At 37.6% G+C, this 16,738-nt stretch overlaps 1 long non-coding RNA gene across 19 annotated transcripts in view; it reads right to left on the bottom strand.

Annotated features, from left to right (window-relative positions):
• Positions 1 to 4,080: 4,080 nt before the first annotated feature.
• LOC110469129 (uncharacterized) overlaps positions 4,081 to 16,738 on the bottom strand; it is a 92,843-nt gene continuing 80,185 nt past the window's right edge. For 12 of the 19 annotated variants that reach the window (XR_014955292.1, XR_014955294.1, XR_014955295.1 and 9 more), the window contains 3 exons: positions 9,930 to 14,348; positions 7,982 to 8,110; positions 4,081 to 6,880 (listed from right to left, as the gene is read on the bottom strand). This is a non-coding gene — a long non-coding RNA (uncharacterized LOC110469129). Of the gene's footprint in view, positions 6,881 to 7,923; positions 8,123 to 9,929; positions 14,349 to 16,738 lie in introns of all 19 variants that reach the window. The other 7 variants (XR_014955301.1, XR_014955302.1, XR_014955304.1 and 4 more) reach the window with 5 other exon arrangements.

Genomic DNA, 16,738 nt, shown 5'->3' with positions numbered 1-16,738 from the left:
GCTTCAGGCATTAAAGTGTGTGTTGAGAGCTAAAAATTATTTCAGTCAATATCTCTTCAGCAAGTGAACTTGCCCATGAACAACATTTGTAAAAAATATATACCTCATAAAGCTGTTTTATGGAATAAAAATGAAAATAATGTATTTGCCATTAAAATAATTTCCCTTTCTTATGAGACATGATTGATCTACTTGTATAGAACAGTTAATGTTTTGCTTTCAGCCAGTGATTGAAGGGGTATCATTTTTAGGTAAATAATATTAACTCATAAAGAAGGATTTCTAATTAATTTTTCACTCATGTTTTGAAATCTGATATTTTATAGAGCTTTAATTTTGTTCACCAGCATATTTAGTACATACAACCTCTCTTATGATAACTGCTTTTCTTCTTTCCGCATAATTTCTGTTGTTTGAAATGTTAAGGAGCTTGAAATGCATAAAACATTGCAACCAAACACCATTAAATGCTACATAATGTGTCAGGGGAAAAGGATCGCAGAAAATTGTTACTACTTGAAATAAACTCCATTAATAAGCACTTAATTTCTTTATTTAGAAAACAAGAACTCTCTAGACAGTAATAAAATAGCATTTTTAAATGCTGTTAACTGCAGAAGCTCCAAACTCCTAAGAGCTTTGAACCACACAATTTCTATTTTCTTCTCTCATGTCTCTGAAGCTTTTCTCTGGCACAGCACTGAAGGAACTATAAAAGCATTACCAGGCTTTGTGACAGACTTCTTCTCTTTCTTGTTACTGAAGAAGATAAGATTTATTTTACTGTCAGAAGATCAAAAAATGAGGAAACATTTTGATAGCTGAGGAAAACAAGTTTTGATTCTGCATAGCCAGCACTGAAGTCACACCATGAATCGACAGAAACTCCTTTGCACTTGACAGTTTTCACCACATTAGGGAAAAGAATCTCTCAGCAGCTTCAGATGTAGATTTTGATCTCACTTATCTTGCTGGAAACTCAGAGTAATTCCAGCAAAGTGTTTAATCCTGCCAGAACATCTTGGTGGTAATGTTATAATCCATATTTACTTTGGCCCAAGTCATTACTCCCACTAGTACAGCTCCCTGCCAGGAAATAACCAAAGGTTCAGATGGGTTTGGAAGGCAGAGAGAAGGAAAAAATCAACACCAAATCAAAGGTGGGGAGGGGGATCAAATGGACACAATGGGACACAGACAGAAGAGAACTAAAATATCCCCACAGCACCCCCTCTGAAATAAGCAACCCCAAAAAAAACATCAGCTTTGCCATCTGGCAAACCACAACAGCTTCCCTCCAAGGCTGGCACAGCTGCCTTCATTTAAAGGTCAGGTGCTGGTCAATATTATTAAAAAATATCTCTATCCCAGATTAATCAAGGAGGATTGCTTCCTAAAATACCCTTCCTGAGAATCAGCGTGAAATATTAAAGGAAAAGTTATATAGTGCTGCATATTCTGACATTTACTATGCGACTTGAGGGAAGATGACAGAGAGAAGAAAAATATGGTTTTAATCCCACATTTTTCCTCTTAAAAGACAGATTATTTAAATTATAATTTTATTAATCTGTCTCCATAGCAATTAATATTACAAGAGGAGCAATTTTTACTCCCATTTATACTGTGACCTATATTGCTTGCACATGCACATTTTTTAAGAACTAGAACATCAGAGTAACAGGAGACAGAGGCCTATTTGCATATTAAATACATATTATTTCACTGGCTTTGATGGTAAGAAGATTTTTCTTACCCATTTTGGGAGCCTAACTGAAGTTAGGAGAATAGTTATGTGAAATATTAATAGCTGATTAGAGCTTTGTTCTGGTCTTAAGACTCCCCAGAAGCTTGTGCCAGGTACTGGGCTTTATTTTCCATGTGCCTGATTATGTTTTCTACACAAAAGCCACTGGCACCAACAGCTTTTATTCAGATTAGTTTTTCTTCCTTAGGTATGTGGAGGAAGGTGCAGTTACTCAGTAATTTTGTCCACCCATTGCACCCCCTTTTTCTCCCCTCTCATTCCCACCAGGAGGAGCAGCTGGGAAAATTGTGATGATTAATCAGGGTGGCAGCACACCTGTGAAATGTGGTAACAAATCCTTTTTCTGGAATGGGCAAAATCCTACAGAGGTAACACCAGAAATCCAGTTTCAGGCAGAAACACCAAGCACTTAGGAGATGCAGAGGCAAAACTGAGATGTGTCAAAGATCTTAGAGTCTTTTTTTTTTTGAAAGTTGCCTAAGGGGCAGCATAAAAAACATGGGTTTTGTCAATCAGCTTTTATATCCTTATGTGCAATTGCTGAAGTAAAAAAAAAAAAAAAAAAAAAGTAATTTTCTGATCAAAGCCCTTTCCTGGGGAAGGCAATTACCTGAACTGAAGAACAGAGAAGTGCAAGAGAAACTTGGACTCATCCTAAAATCTCATGAGTCCTCCATGATTTTACAGGGATACAGGGATCAATAGGAAGAGGAAGAACTAGAAATCAATTGGTACAGAACCAATAACCAGGATACTCTGAAGAACAGAACCACTGCCTTTCCAAAAGAATTTCCCTTCCCCCTTTCTTCAAGTCCCACTACCCTGGTTGACTTAGTGTTTTGAGGTTCTGCTAATGAGAATTTGATCAGTCTTAAGCATTTAATTGATTTTCCCCCTCAGTGTCATGGAGCCCAGTCTCCACAGGAGGGAAATTAAGAATTGCCAATCCCACCCACTACTCCTACTTATCCATCACAGCCCTTGCTCTTCTGCTTCCTAATTTTCAGGGTGCATTCACTGCCCTGCTCAGCACACAAAGCCTTTTCCCAGCCACACCAGGCAAAGCCAACAGAACAAATACTGTTTAAAACCCCAAAATCTTGTAAAAGTGCAGGAACAATGGTGAGTCTCATTAGGTGCAGATGAAAGAAGGAAGAAATAAAGGCTTGAACAATCAGGATCTCGAGCCCAAATTATTCTGCTAAGACCTTGCAAGAGCCTTAAGTCCTTAATGGATGTGAGGAAATAAATTCACCCTGATAATAACATTTATCACTCTGTATGAGATTTTAAGCTATTTTAGAGTAAAAGCATGATCTCAATGGATGACAGGACTGTGGCAGGTTTCTGTCCTCTCTTACAAGCCAGAATGACACTGTGAATTGCTACTCATAAAAAATGTACAATCTCAATGCATTATCAAAAATAAGGTGTTGAAAATAGAAATCCAAAATAATTTTATATACGCCAAAGATGTCATTGTTTACAGAATGTCTTGACAAAATTCTAGTGTATGCACAGGTTTATTTTCTACAAAGTTCATAAAGGAGACACACCTGGTTCTCTAACAACCCTTAAATCTCATTTCCACTGATGTGTTGCTATCAGATTAAAACCTGTGAAGTACAAAGCAAAAATATTAATATTAAATCTTCCCCAGAACTCGGGAGCACTTTGCATAAGAAAGTTGCCACACTAAATTAGAAGTGCTTTTTCATTTCAGCAGAGTGCACTGCAGCACGTTGTCAGGCTGAGAAGAACTCTGAAGTACTGTCCAGGATAAATGAAGAGTCCAGTTAGCTGATATAGTTTAATTAGAATCTAAATTTTCCTCTCAGTGAAAACCTTTGAGCAACTCAATTAAATCCATTCTGATTCCACACCCCGAGCTGTGTGCTGGTTCATTTTCAAGCCACAGGAACTAGGACAGAACTTGCTGTACAACAGAAATGTGCATTCCCCTTCAGAAGGGTGGAAAGATCACTTGGAAATGAGATCAGGCTGTCTGTTCAGACTGAGGTTTGCCACAGGCATCCTGTGCTCTTTGGAGCTTTTAAGCAGTTTATTTTTATGGCAGACACATGGCAAATAGCACATTGCTGATTTAATTAATCCCATAAATAACCTTTGCGGAGCTGAGCACTGGGGCTACAAGAAGTGGCATTAATCACATATCTTTGTTTGAATAGTTACAAAAGTTTTTTGAGCCAGAATTTTTGGTTTAATATGTAACTGAGCCTAACAAGAACATTTAGATACCCATTAATTACCTATACTGAATTACATAATGCATAGAGAAAAGAGGCTAAACACAGTTTAATCTAATGTATTTAAAATGTGATAGAATAAAAAACAGAAGATTATCTTATTTCTTGGCCATAGAGATATGTCATGGAATTACCTAAGTATCTTAAGAAGAAAAAAATGTTCAAATTTTATCTTAAACCTCAAATGAATAGCAATAGCACATAAATATTTAACATAAAATGTAGAATGCTTTTACACCAATTGAAAAATAACTTTACAGTAATCTGTTATTTTCACAGTCAGTTCAACAGCTCTCAAGAATGTAAGCAAAACTGAATTTGCCAATTCAAAAATAAGAACCAGTGAGAAAATAAGGTATAATCACACTGTCCCTGTCCTAGGAAAAAAAAACAAAAACAGAGGTAGATGAAGTTCTTTGGTTAATGAAAGAGGAAGCAAAAAGGCTCATAATAAAAAAAAACCCTTTTGGTTATGAGAGAATTTCCTCTCTTTATACTGCCTAGACAGTCTCTATTTAATGCTATGATTTACAAGACTAATATTGACTGTGCTGTATGATTCAGAGCCACACACAGCTCATCAGGAATTGTAGCAACTTTCTGTCTACAAACGTTCACACAGAAAGGTACAATGCACTAATTGACAACCTCAGAAAATGTTTTTACATTTCTTGCATATAAAGCAAAAGAAAAGCAATCATTTATTTTTACAGCTTACATTTTTTATTTATCCCTTTTTTTTCATGCACGACATTTTTCTATTTTAAGACTGCTCTTGAATGTTGAACTCGTGGCAATGAATCTGCTTAAAATGCACATGTTGTGACCTAGCATAAAAATATAGCAGTGAAAGAATGTTACTGAGACTACTGTCAACTAAACTGAGCTGTCCTCTTCAGGATGGATACACATGGGAAGGATGCAATGGGGACATTTCCTCATTTTAGTAAATGATAAGTTTTGGGGTATCTTCTTTAGAGTTTAATGCTGGTATAAACTCATAGAGAATCTTTTGTGGGAAGGGAGGGATTGCAGTAGATGTGGTTAAATTCAGGAATAAAACAGCATCTTCAGGCAGGGTGCATCACTGAGATGTTATAAAGCAGTTTGATTGGCAAAATCTTGCAGGAAAGTGGAAAACAGCTGATGGTTTGATGTCACACATCTTGTTCCTTACCTGTAAGTGGTTTACTCTCACACAGGCCTTTCCAAGATTCTGCAGCATTCAGCCATTCAAATGTGGGCCTTTAGCACAGTAAATCATTAGCTTTATTACTGTAAAATACCTCGACGGGTACAGTGAACCTAAACATTTTGAAACACCAGATGTTCATTCTCTAGATGTCACCACTGCAGGCAGCAGGACCAAATTGTACTTCCAATGACAGGAGAAGGAGTTGAGGAGGAGCTTGCACCAGTGGAAGGAGCTGAATGAGGACAGGTTCTAAGGGGCATGAAATAGTCATTCTGGCTGGTGTAGGTGTAGTTGTCATCTCTCAGAAGAAACCATCTAAAGGCTGCATTGAGGAAAAGCTGTGCTCACTTGTTTCCAAACCTAAGCCCGTGGGTGAAACATGCGCAGGAGATGAAAACAGACTTAAAAGAAGAGTTTCTTTCTCTTGCTGAAACACATTTGCTGTCTGTTTCTGGGAGCTGGAGCACACAGCAGATTCACCCAAATTGGCTGTCAGTGGGCAGAAAAATGTTCTGTTGGACAGAAAACATTTCTCCTTGAGGTTTTTCCAGACTTTGAAGCAGGAGCTGCCTCAGCCAGGCTGAACAGGGCTCCCATGCCTTGTGCTTCCTCTGAAACTGCTTGGTGGACCAGATCAAAGCATTTCCAGCACACAGAGTTAACCTGCCTACAGTCTGTAAACAGACAAGTCCCTGGATATTTAATGTACCTCAATACAGATGACTGAACAGAGCCTACCAGATGCCAAACAATATTCTAGCGTCAAGGTAAAATAACAACTTTGCTTCTTTAACATTCCCAAACATTCCAACTTAAAAAGCACCATACTTTCCAGTACTCCCATCACCTCTTCTCACTCTGCAATATTCTTAGACACTACTTTTTTTTTTAGAAAATAAATTTAAAAGGCAGAACAATGATGTGCTCCATGGGAGGTAAAGAAGTATGGAGTTTGCTCTCCTGTGACTGTGTTCAATTAAAGAACACAGCAAGAAACCACAAAAGCACCCCAAGGAAATTAGTCAGATTGACTTAGATCTGAATTGTTTGTAAATATTTCTAAATTGGAATATTTTCAATAATATCTTTTCTTGATTAGTGGAGAAAAATAATTACTCAGTGAATTTATTGGACGTGGAGGTGACTTCACATTCATATTTAAACTGTGGCCTAATTGCTTTTAAGAAGTCACCATTTGACCTTATTGATGTGCATCTTAGAAATTTGTCATCATTCCTCTATGCTTTATTATATTCAGGGGACAAAATTACAGTAAATGTGGTTCTTCACAACTGTTTAAAAAGTGTCATCCAGCTCACGCCCAGTGTGTAAAGTGACATCAGGTGATTTTTACACCCATCTGCCCTGGTTGAGAGGGCTACAAGGAGTCCAAAGGAATGGAAAAAATCCATCTCTGAAATTTGTATGCAGTGACTTGTGAACATAAAGAGCTGGGAAAGTCCATTTTAAACACATTATTTCTCAGTAAAATAAACTGTTTCCCAGTTGATTTCACCAGGCTCAGCACAGGGTGTGCAGACTTTCTCACCTCCAGGTAACCAGGGTTGGGAGCAGCATTCCAGAAAAAGAATACACTTTTCTTCCTCAGATTTCCCCAGGGAAGAGGGAAAAGTAGCGAGCTTGATTTAGCTGGACAAAATTGAGAAAAACAAACATTTATTAGTTCACTTCAAGAAAAAAATGCCAGTGTATTCCCAAAGCGGTAACAGGCACCCATGAGGCAAATGAGCTTCTTGAAATGAAGTCCCTGTCCAAAATACACTTTCAAGTATAATCTCAGTATTCTTAGTTCTTATGAATGCTTTTGCTTCTTTTTCCTTTATAAATTTTTCTTTCCTCTTAGAAGAATGCACTTATAACTAACTTGAAAGTGAAAGCAGATAAAAAGCTTAGAAAATTGAAAAGTGTTGGTTTTCCAAAATGCAAGCTTGTAAGAGGAAAGAGTACACCAAAATGTTGTTCCTATCTGTATATAGGGATACATGTAAATAGTTGCTGTCAAATTACAGATGACATAAAGATTTTATTCAGTTTTTTAATTCAAAATTTAAAAAAACACCTCGTATTCAATTTTCCCAAGAGTTGTTTCTTGATATTTAGCTAAAGCTGTGATTTAATTTTTCAACTGTTAATCCTCTTGCCTCTCTTTTTCTATGTATCACAGTACAGGAACAAAACACTGTGGACAGCTTGGGCAGAACATTGGAAATTGAGAAATTAAAAGTTACTGAAAAACACTTGAATGCTTAATACTATGCTTTTGTGATAACATATGGAAATTTCAACAGTATTTTCATTTACTTAATTTCCTTTTTTAATTTCACACAACACAATATATTTGGCATGGAACTACCTACTGTAGTTCTGAATTTATGCACTATATATAATTTGTACACTATAAATTCTCATTTCTCCTGCTCTTGGCTTGGGGACAGTTTTCAATAACAGGTTACAAGGCAACAGCACATCAATCCATAATGTGAGACATAATACAGACTCCACATAAAAGAAATCTTCTTTCTTGCATTAGCACTAAAATGTTTTCAAGTTTCCAACAAATCAATAAGTATTACATTTTGTTATTTTGGAAAAAATAAAAGTGATCCCAAGGTGACTTGGCAAAAAAAAAAAAAAAAAATTAAAACACAAAGAGCAGCAAGAAACTCCCTTACAGCTGAGTTTAAAAAAGTTGTAACTCTTCTGTGTGAGAAGACTCTTGCTCAAATTCACCTCATATTTCATGTCCCCACGATGAACTTCATTCTCCCCCTTTCCCAGGATGGCAGGAATGTTGTTTCCATGCTGCAAGAGATCTCCCAAAGTCAGTCCTCTTCTCACTGTTCAATTTTACATGAAACTCTGAAATATTCACTGGGACAATAGAGAGCATTGAAAATTAGTTTATAGCTTTGGGGTCAGGGCACTGGGTTGGCAGGGGCAGCACCTGAGTGCCAACACCTTTTCCAGTGAATATTTAAATATTTATGCAAAATTGAACAGCTGCAAAAAGAGAAAAAGAGAGAGAGAGAAATGTTCTAACCCATCCTGCCAAATGGGCTAGAACACCTCCCAGAGATGATTTGAGGTGAATGGTTCTAGAAAAAGCACCAGGGCTATTCAGCCAAATCTAGCAGCTGAAGGAATTTTTCTCAGTGAAGAAGCCCAGTAAAACCAACCCTGGAATTAATAAAATAATATTATAATAATGATAACAATTGCAATGCTGATTAAAGATTTTGGTGTAAAAGCCATTCTATTATTTCTCTCTTATACAAGTTGGGATAAGCATTTTTCTTTAACCATAAACCTGGTTAAAGAAAATAGAATTTCTCTATGTAAGCCATTCCATGTTATGGAAAAACTAAAAAAACCCCAGTGAGTGAAGTTTTCATTTTACCTATTTATCTATTCTTTGCTTTTACTCTTACAGCAATTCATAATGCTTCAAAACAGATAAATTAAGTCTTTATAATTTTAAATAATATTTACTTTATTATCTTCCCAATTATAATATAAAGGGGTTTTTTGCCAAAAAAAGTGTCTCTTTTTCTTTGACACCCATGATCATGTATAAATAAAATCACACTGAACTTTTGACCAGTGTTTGAAATTTTTTTGCTCTCAAGTCAATATTCTGACACATAAAGGTCAGGTGTGTCACATACAAAATCATTTCTGTAAAATGGTTTTGCAATTGCTGACAGCTTCAGCTATCCACTTTTTTTTTGGAGGTACAAAGCAATTTAACCACATTCTCAGGAAGATCCAAGGGGTTGTGTTCAGTTTCTCTGGTTGTAGAACCATCCACAGACAGAAATGGTAACAAAATCTACTTCCCAGAACTCAGGAGATGGTATGGCAATCCCATCCCTAATTAATTTACTTAATCCCTTCTGGAACCCACTGCCACTTTGGTCTCCACAGTGTCACACTGCAAGGACAACAATCCCATTCCAGTTGAATTCACTGCCTGGGATTTTGCTGGCATTTTGTTGTTTCATTGACCATGATTTCTTCAACACAATCTCTGTATGTCAGATAAATCACTTTGAAAGAGTATCTTTGTAGAATATTCCTTCAGCAGCTCAAGTTCTGTTTTCTAGCACTCAAATCAATATTTAACCTACCCTCAAAAACTAAAATATTGCATAGCATTAAAATCCTCTCATTTGCCACAAAGATCTGAGGGGAGCAATTGAAAAATTAAAAGTAGCTGAAACAAGTTTGGGGGAATGAAATACAGATTAGGGCAGCACAGCTTTAAACTAACATGTGCATTTATAGCATGGAAAATGGATGGTAGCAAATACTTTACAGTTTACTGAGCCCTATCCATAAAAGCATCAACATTTTTCACCCAGACAAGGTTTCATGTTCCTGTTAAAGAGCTGGCTAAGTGTGAAAATGCCAATTGCTTGGTTTTTAAAATTTTAAAAGTTTAATAATAATAAAATGGTTAGGAAAATAATAATACAATTAGAGTAATGATGTTTAGAGTTAGGACAATTACAAGACAATAAAAAGCAAAGAATTATGGCTGTCCGGATGCTCTCAGACACTAAGTCACGAAAAGCATGACTTGTGAACAAAGGAATAACCTTAAAACCAATAGACTTGTTGCATATTCCTACATCCTTCATGGTTATGCATATGTTCTATTCTAAACAAGGAACTCTACCTGTTGTGTGTCAACTGTTTCCTTTAATCCCCATGATGTTCGAGTCTGAGCAAGGACTGAAGAAATTAGCTTCTTCTGATAAGAAAACCATAAATTCCTCTCCTTTGGAAGATTTAGGTGTTCCTTGAAGCAAGTATCTCATTCCTAAAAAGAAAACTCTCCCCACATAGAGTCTCTATTTTAACATTATATTGTAACCTAAAACTATGCTTAACACAATACGTAAGAGAATTAATACAGCATAACTTTCTAACATTACACATATAATATTCATTGTAACATTTGCAAAGAGCCCATCATAAATATGCATTTTTCACACTAAGCACACTCCATCCCCCCTCACAGGGTGCTAGCACAGCCAGCAGTGCAATTCCTCTCCCTAAAAGCCCACCCTGCACAACAGAGAACCTGGCCACTTGTTTATTTTGCCATTTCAAGCAAGCAGCAGAAGACTTGTCTCAGCAGCAAACATGCTGGAAACAATTTGTCAGATTTTGCAAATTGAACTGGCTCTGTGGACCTTCCACTGTGCACTTTGTGAAGCAGAACATTCCCATCCATCCATCAACAGCACCTGGTTTCACTCTTATGGAAAGCTATTTAGGAAACCTAGATCACACAAAGCTCTGCTAACTCTCCTGATCTAAAATGAGCATTGAAATTATAAATATCTTTTTTATTCATAACTCCTTTTCTTCCTCACACTCCAAATTACTTTCACTCGTGCACACACACTTACACCTCTTTTTGCCCTTTTTGCCTTTAACTGATTTTCATGCAGAATGGGTAAAGCTGTGAAACTTTCTCCAACTGCAGGGGATTTCAGGATGGTTCCTCTGTCCAGCTGCAGACAGAGGTTATCTTTTTGTTGGCACCCAGGTCCTGACAAGTTAATTCAGCAGCAGCTGCTATGTTGAAACGTTTTCTTTGCTAGTCTTCCCCTACACCAGTTAACCCAGACTGCACTGAGGAGATCTGAGGGCTACTGAGCTTGATAAAAACATGAGTAAGACATTTTCTAATAAAGATTCATGAGAACTTTGTGCCTAATTTCAGATTAAACAGTCAGTCAGTCTTGGTGCCAGTCGGTTCTCTATCAGAGCAGAAGAAAAGGTTAGTTGTTTTGGTACTCTGCTACATATAATGAAAAAAAATAATGATATTGTATGAAAAAGGATCCCCAAACACAGGAAGATTGGATCTAAAATGCCTCCAAAAATCCAAACATCTCAGACAGAATGGCCCATCTGGTTCTAAGGCAGAGACAAACAAAAGCAGCCTTTACAGACAAGACAATCAGTGTTATCCACAAAAAAGGGTCAAGGCATGCTATTGATTTCCAATTGTTTGCAGGTAGAAACAACAGAGAAATTGGCACCACCTGCTCAGATAAATCACTGACTGCAGCAACTGAGGGCTGCTGCAGCTCCAACCGTGCAATAAAACCCCACACATCACCAAACCTCTGCTGGCTCTGATTAGAAAAGTCACAGGCTGCAGATGATAAATAAGAAGGAGAAAGGATGTGCACAGGAAAATTATCCTTATTAGAGAATAAGCAAACACACTAATGAGGTGAACTCACTGGAGCCAACACAATTTAATGGCGCAGGGGGAAAGGCAATTGGTTAATGGGTTGAAAATAAAACAAATCCTCAAGTCCATTGCTAGGTGTCACCCAGGGCAGAGAACTGAAAAAAAAATCAGAGTTTGGCACTGCATTCTGAAGAACAGCCAAGTGCCAAAGAAGTGGAGCTTAGTCAAGATGTGTGACCTCTTAGATAATTTTTTTTTATTTATTTTTGAGCAAGGACTGAAAGCTTTTCAAGAAAGAGCTCATAAAAGCTGGGAATTCTGTTCTGGAAATCTGATTTGGGTTTGCATGGCAAGGTTAAGGTGGCAGAAAGGGGCTACTGGGATGGCTTCTGGAAGAAGCTGCTGGAAGCTCCCCCTGTATCCACACTGGAGCAGGCTGTTCCCAGAGACCTGTATCCCATAGAATAACTAACACTGGCCTTGGAAAAGGCAAACATTTATTTATGCTTGCGTCCTCCAAAAAAAGAAAGAAGCTGAGAGAAACATTGCAGAGCCTCAAAGGGGAAAAAAGTTTATTACACAAGAGCATTTTCTGAGAATACTGTGCAGAGAGAAGCAGCATCAGCTTCTTCCTAAAGTGAGAAAGCACAATCCACAGACAATGCCCAAGGAAATGACTAATGCAGTTATATTTTTAAATAAATATATTAGGACATTTGTATCAGTGGTTGATGCATCCCTATTTCCTTAAATGCACCTCAGCAACTTCTGGCTTTAGAGTGTGGTTTTGGAGTCCTGTTCTTTAATATTCTTCTAGTATTTGGTCTTTAATTACACTAAGGTTTGCATAGCTCTTAAAGAGGATTTGTCCCTTGGGCGTATGAAATATGATAAACCAAAATGTCCTGGCCATGAGTCCTCAGGCTAGAGACCTTGGGAAGATACAGCAATCAATTTAAAATACATTACATGTCCTCAGTGGTTTTTTTAAACTAAAAACTCCTTACAATGAAGTATTTTCCAAAACTGAACCTTTGTATATATGATGGCTGACACTGAGCCACAGTAGCTCACGAAATTCAAGTTCCAAAACAATTGCCAAGATTATTTAGCCATCTGTCACACAAAGAAAGAGGCAAAAAATCATTGAATGCATACAATTTTATATGTTTCTGTTAAATTATTATCTTTAGGGGATTTAGAATCCAGGAGAAAAAAATATCTATAAAATATTTGAGGCTTTTTTGGCTGGGAGTATAGAAAGAACTGTTATTTAGTATTATTAACATCTACTAATACTTTCATTATAGTTGTAAAAAAGCGAAACACTTAATTTTTCAAATGCTGAGAGAACTATCATTACGCTGATGATCTTCATTTGCATTGTTAAAAAGCCATTGTTGTTTCCTTTGTAAGAGCAGGAAAATTGCATCTGGGAAAACATTTTCAGGGATTCCATCAGCGCTGGCCAAGCAGCCCCACATCCTCACGTGGAGTTTGGGGACAGAGGAAACCTCCACCCTGTGCAGCTTCAAGGGTGACAAAATCTGATGGGTGTCTCCAGCTACTGCCTAATTCAGGTTTGTGAAGAATCTCCTGGCAGCTTGAGCAAGGACAGAAAAGGAAAAAAACCCAAATTCACAGAATTTTAAAAAGATGATAAGAAAGAGAATGAAGTCATTTAATGGAGAAAAGAGACAATCACCACAAAATCACTGAAACTGAGACACAGCAGCACCAAGCCAAACCCAAATTGTGGAAGTTGGAAATTGTGCTCGGTGCAATGTTGATGAGATTTCTTAAGCCACTTTCATTTATTAATTTTCCCCAGCAGCTAAACATTCTCATGGTGCAACAGTTTCTTAAGAGTAAGGATTTAAAAATGTTAATTTTCAAAGAAAAATCAAAAATTACTAAACAGAGAGAGAAAACCAATTAATAGAGTGACTTCATACTTTTCATGTTTTGGTTCTCCTCTGTGACTGAATTTTCAGCTGTAATATTTTACCTGGAAAAGAAAAAAAGAAATGAACAATATGTTTTCCTCAGTAAGTGCTTATGGTGGTATCTCCAGTTTAGCCATCAGAGATTAGGAAAGTGCTCAATGTTCCATTTTTTCCCCCAAATGCTGATGATGTGGCAAGAGTGCATTACCCAGAATGTCTCAAGAGCAGCTCCTGAAGCCCAGGTAGCAAAAACCACGTTGTTCCACCTGAACTAAAGGCCAGGAAGACAAACCCAGCATTAACATAATTCACAGATGCTGTAACCCTAGCAGGGAATTTTTCTAATGATGCAAAATTACTTTTCTGTCGCAGAGATATGGAACATTGATTTTTTTTTTTTTCCCCTTGATCCTAAGGAAATCTGGATTATAACTTCACACTGTTTATCTCCTCCAATAGCTTTGGAACACATTTCTCAATTTTAACAAAATTTGACAGAGGGATATGGCCTCAGAGATATTATGTTCCCACGAGTTTTGTGACACTAAACAGATGGGAAGAGGAGAGAGATCTTTATGTTATCACATTGCATATTCCACTGAGAGAAAAGCTTCAGAGCACACTTCTGCTTTTTTAAAACTCTGAGTGTTTCCAGGAAAGAGAACTTACGCCCTATCTGGAGAAAAAAACCTTGAGACAAAGCATGCCAGCAGAGGAAAAGCACACATGCACAGGCAAAGAGCTTCTTATTCTGGTGTTTGTGAGGTTAACTTGTTCAGAAGGAGAGGCAGTGCTGGAGACATCATTTATTTGTTTATTTGTTCTCTCCCAGCTGGCTTTGGAGATTTCCACTTCCCAGCAGGTCTGGGGGTCTCAGTGGCAGTGCAAACACGGTCGGGCACAGCTCATGGTTCAGTGGTGCTGTTCTGTGACATCACTGTGGTAAACAGAGATCAGAACAGGATTTTATGTCATTTTAGATTGGGGGGGCAGTTTATAACTCCTAACTGGACGCTGATATCTTTGAAGTGTTTTTCTTTAACAATGCTGGACTCCAGCAGCAAATGACTGTTTCAGTGTTTGCAGCACACTTAGGGAAGGGCCAACTTTGCACACCTTTGTCCTCCTTTGGCTGGGGTTATTGAAGTTTTCCTGCTGTGTGCTATTTTTATACAGCCATGGGAGAGCCAGTATTCCAGGGGAAGCCCTGAGGAGCCATGTATTTCAGAGATGTGTTCTTCCACTGTGGAGAATTATCCCACCACTATGAAAGAGGTTCATACCCAACGTGAGCTGCCTACTGCAATTCATTTTTTTCAAAAATGAAAACCTTAAATATTTCAGTTCCTAATCAACACTGGGCTGTGGAAGGCTGGATGATGTGCATGACAAGGACAGTATTCAGCTGAGTCTTCTCAGGGTTACACAACCAGAGCTGGAGGGAACAAACTTTCCTAATATTTTTTCTCTTCCAAGCAGGCTGCATCTGCTCCACTTTCCCTCACTCATCCCAAGTGCACAAAGATACAAAATCCCCCTCTCCTCCTTGGCTGATCTTTGCTGCATCTTCCTTGTCAGCTCTAATGTCAAAGCAGGCTAACTTTGGGGAAAAAAAATCTGCTTTTACAAAAACCTGAAAGCTGCACTTACAATAAGCACTGATATTCAAACATATTTAAATTATAAGAAATAGTTTTCATGCATAGGCAGATAAGCTATTAAGATAAGCTATTATCTGGATTTTCTTTGTAGGCAAGATTAGAAGGGAGAAACACCTAGGATGGTAAGTAATTTTGTCTAAAAAGATAAATCATGTACAATGTTTCATGGAAAACCAGGCACAGAAGTCTGTGTAAAACTTAGTTCAACTGAATTAGACTAAGAAATTTCAATATTGCAAGGGCTTTCATATTGTACACAGGGACATTATTCCCAGAACATTCTGAGTACCTCATTGTCTCTAAATATTAGGCCTTTCTTCAACTTTCTAATATATCCTGTACCCCCAAGACTTTGGGAAAAACTGCCAAAGTTCTTCAAATCCAATTTTATTTTCTCTTAGGTTTTGAAGTAAATTTCATCATTTGCTAGGAAAAAAACCTTAAACTGTTTTTTTTTTCTTTCTCGTCTTTCCATGCAAATGATAATTAAAAATTACAGATTCCAGAATAAAGATGAAAAAGTGTCTCATGGTCTAATGGTATACAGCCAGCTTTGAGAGCTGCAATTAGAAGAGCTGGAAAACTGTAAATAAAAAGAATATTTTGAATAGAAAAAAACAAACAAACAAACAAATTCTGCATTTCCTAATGAATACCCTGAGGCAGCTACTACAAATATGCCTGTACTGCACACAAAATAAGTTACCAAAGGAGAATGAGATGTATGAGCTAATTTTGAGCAGCTTAATCAGGATCCCACCCACGGTACAAGTTTTGTCCCATCATGATACAGGAGCTCGAGTTTTCCTGCCCCAAATCTCCTCATTTTGGAGGGGCCTTTTGCAATTCCAAGTGTCAGGAATGTCTTTGCCTCCCACTGACCACCTCCTGCCCTTCCTGCTTCTGCTGCTTAACTTTAGTGTTGAGAAAAAGCCGTAGGACAGTAGCTGAACACAATTTGTGTGTGGAAGAGGTTTTACAGTGACATCTGTGAGCCAGAGGGAAGTTTGAGAAGAGTTTGAGAGAAGTTTGAGAAGAATTTGAGAGAAGTTTGATCCATGTTTACCCCTGAAAGAATTTCCTACCAAGGTCATTGACATGGAAACCAAGAAAGAGAGAAGGATAAATAAGAGAAACCTGCAACTGCCCGTTCCAATGAGCACTTTGTTTGTCTTTCCTGACCAATGAGCAAAGTGTAAACTTGGGAGCTTTGTAAGAATGAAATAAAAGCATCCATGCTACAATAAAAACAGGTTTGAAGCCTTCTGGAAATGGAGTGTTGCTTTGTATTGTCTCCATCTCAACTACAACATTCGTGTCCTCCTTTTGAAATGCAGAATTCTGTGTTTAATATACTGGCAGCACACATGGGGAGTGAAACAAGCACACCTGGTACAGTCTGACAGCTAATCTACTTTCAGCTCTGCCTGCATGTCTTGCTTCTACCGTGATTTAGCTTTTTCTCTTTTAACATTCAAGCTCCTGCATGTCGTCCCACCTGCTTTCACCCCGAGATTTTGCACACCAAAGATTCAGCAAGCCTCAGTCTCCAACTTCTCTCACAACTGTGAAAAATGCATATTTTATGATTGGCTTTTTGAAAATGTTACAATGAATATTATATGTGTAATGTTAGAAAGTTATGCTGTATTAATTCTCTTAAGTA

This window comes from Lonchura striata, chromosome 5 (genome assembly GCF_050655825.1).
Source record: "Lonchura striata isolate lonStrDom1 chromosome 5, ASM5065582v1, whole genome shotgun sequence".
Classification (NCBI taxonomy): domain Eukaryota; kingdom Metazoa; phylum Chordata; class Aves; order Passeriformes; family Estrildidae; genus Lonchura; species Lonchura striata.
The sequence above is the reverse complement of the archived record's forward strand: the minus strand, read 5'-3'. Positions and strand labels throughout refer to the sequence as shown.